Source organism: Gossypium arboreum, chromosome 2 (genome assembly GCF_025698485.1).
Source record: "Gossypium arboreum isolate Shixiya-1 chromosome 2, ASM2569848v2, whole genome shotgun sequence".
Classification (NCBI taxonomy): domain Eukaryota; kingdom Viridiplantae; phylum Streptophyta; class Magnoliopsida; order Malvales; family Malvaceae; genus Gossypium; species Gossypium arboreum.
In genome coordinates this window covers 70,841,211-70,844,342 of record NC_069071.1, presented here as the reverse complement: position 1 = coordinate 70,844,342, position 3,132 = coordinate 70,841,211, and the positions used below count along the sequence as shown (strand labels likewise).

Here is a 3,132-nt window from a genome sequence, read left to right as displayed (position 1 = left end):
AAATAAAAATAATATTTTCTCATATTCTTCCCCAAAATAAGACATGGAAACCCTAGGAGAGAGAGAAGAGACTTTTATGGCCAAATTAGGTAAGTTTCCTTGTCCCGTTTTTATTAATTTTGATATTTTTGGAATCGGGATATCTTAATCTCTCTATTTGGGGGAATTTTGAAAAGTTATCAAAGTATGAAAATGGCTCATGGATGTATATGCTAGAAATGAGAAATTTATGGTAGAAAATGAAAGATTGTTGATAGATAAACAACTTTTACAAAGTGATTTTTGATAAAAACATGATTTAAGGACTAAAATGAAAAGTTGTAAAATTTTATGAATACATATGCTATAAAATTTGTAATGGGGCTTTGGTTAGGCTTGGAGAAGGGAGTAATTTGCACAAGTTTCATTTTTCGAGCCTATGGACGAAAATGAAATTTATGGAAAAGTTAGGGGCAAAATAGTAATTTTGCCTAGGATGAAAATTTAGTCCACATGAATGTAAAATATGATAAATTGATGTTAAATTTACTCGTATAGATCTAGATATACCAAATTCAGAGTTAGAACGAGGAATGAGGAAAATGTCAGATTAGTAGATTTTATGTACACGAACCTTTGTCAAGGTAAGTTCGTGTAACTAAATTGTATTTGTTTTTATGCCTGATTTAAATGTTGTGTTTGTAAATTTTATCAATGTCACAAATATGTGAAATGATCACCTACTCGATATAGCCTGATAAATGAAAATGCCTGATAAAATGGTAAATGAATAAAATGTTATATGTATGCTTGACATGAATGTGCAATGTGTTTTACTGTTTTACTCGAATTACATAAATGTTACAGAGGTATGAAATAATCAAATGCCCTATAATGCTTGAAAAGTGTTTATATCCTGGTTGAATAAATGGAAAATTGATGGATATGTGATTTCCCAAAACGAAAGAGGTCCTGCATTTGTTGCGGATAGGATTTAGCTCAGATGAGTAATCCTTCAGCCTCAATTTTGATAGGATTTAGCTTGGATAGGTAATCCTGATATAAGTCCTCTCGATCATATATTATGGACTAGATTTAGCCTTGACGGGTAATCCAGATAAAGCTCTTTAGAGCATATGTCATAAAAAGGATTTAGCCTGGACTGGTAATCCTGTAGTATATATATATGTGTGGCTCAAGAGTGTACTCTCTGAAATAGTACCTTATGTGTACCATTGAATATGATTTGACGGATCCTGATTCGTACGCCTCGTGTTTACTACTTATGTATCTATCGATAATTCAAATAAGTTCAATGGGCAAGGCTCTAACAGGGGCAAATATAAATTTAAGACAAATTAACATGGAATGGTGTATATGATATAGAAATATGACATGAAAGTATTTTACATGAAATGCAAGAAAATGATGATACATGACAAGTGATATATGAAATATGTGATGATGATATTTGTACATGGAAACTATTTGACAAGAATGTTCATTCTTGATTATAGACTTGTAATGTTCATTCTTGATTATAGACTTGTACTCTTAGAGTGTACTAATCGCGACTTTGATATTCCGAGTAATTGGAACAATGGAAATGTGCAAGTGTACACAATCGAAATAAGTAATAAAGTGACAAGTAAATGTTGAGTTATCGTACCCACAGGGACAATGAAAAGAATTATTTATGAATTTTTATTTTAAACACTTTGGTGAAAAAATATTTTGTTTGAAGAAGGTGATTAAAAACTAAGATTTTAAACTAAGTAAAGTAAATGAATAAATCTCAAATGCACGATTTCAAAATATGATTTAATCAAGATGACATAATTGTGTTGATTTAATTACATTTCTTTAACTTAGAATTATTAAGCCCATGTTTATTAAACCTTGTGTTTCACTCCATGTTTATCTAATAACCATTTCAACCACTTGTTCACAAAATGGGACCCTTCATCGCTGATAATAGCTCTTGGGGTTCCAAACCTTGTGAACACGTGTTTCTGCAAAAACTTCATCACAACCCTAGCATCATTTGTCGGATAAGCTTTAGCCTCGACCCACTTCGACACATAGTCTACTGCTACTAATATGTACTTGTGATCAAGAGATGACGGAAAAGGACCAAGAAATTCAATACCCCATATATCGAACAATTCTACCTCAATGATATTTGTTCGAGGCATCTCATTTTTGTTGGTGACATTTCCAACCCTTTTACATTGATCACAACTCTTTACGTAAGCATATGCATCCTTGAATAGTGTTGGCCAAAAGAATTCGGCTTGCAATACTTTGGCCGTAGTACGAGTACCTCTGAAGTGTCCCCCACTTGGAGCTGAGTGACAATGGTATAGAATCTTTTGTACTTCATCTTCTACCACGCATCTCCTGATCATTTGATCTGCGCACTTTTTAAACAAATATGGCTCTTCCCAGAAATATTACTTCACATCGTGAAGAAACTTTTTCCTTTGATAATACGTCTTATCAATCGGCATCAAACCACAAGTTAAAAAGTTAGCAATATCAGCAAACCAAGGGGTATTATGGACATGATTTACCTTCAGTATGTGTTCCTCTGGAAACGTCTCTCGAATTGGTATAAGAGGAGAGTTCCTCTCAATGATTTCATAAGCCTCATTATAAGACTTAGAAAGGAGAGCACCGTTAGCAGAAGCGTCTACTACGATTCTTGTGTGAGCAATGAGACCATTATAAAATGTCTCAAGTTGGATGCAATGTGGGATACCGTGATGGGGGCACTTTCGCAATAACTCTTTGTACATTTCCCATGCCTCATACAAGGACTCATCATCTATTTGTTGGAAGGTAGTGATCTTGTTCCTCAACTTAGCATTCTTGCTAGGTGGGAAATACTTCATAAGGAATCTTTCTGCTAACTCTTGCCATGTAGAAATTGAGTTTGGTGGCAATGAGTTCAACCAGGCTCGAGTTCTGTCCCTTAGTGAATATGGGAATAGCTTTAACCGTAATGCATCTTCGGGTACTCCGACTAACTTGAAAGAATCGCTCACCTCCATAAATAGTCTTAAGTGTAGGTGAGGATCTTCGGTAGGCATTCCACTGAATTGTCCTACTGTCTGAAGCATCTGGAACATGGCTGGCTTCAGTCGGGTCTCC

The 3,132-nt window shown here is 34.6% G+C and overlaps 1 non-coding gene across 1 annotated transcript; it reads left to right on the top strand.

The window, feature by feature from the left end:
* Positions 1-2,736: 2,736 nt before the first annotated feature.
* LOC128289866 (small nucleolar RNA R71) lies at positions 2,737-2,843 on the top strand. The gene has a single exon (XR_008279508.1). It is a non-coding gene; the product is annotated as a small nucleolar RNA R71 (small nucleolar RNA).
* The last annotated feature ends 289 nt before the right edge of the window (positions 2,844-3,132 follow it).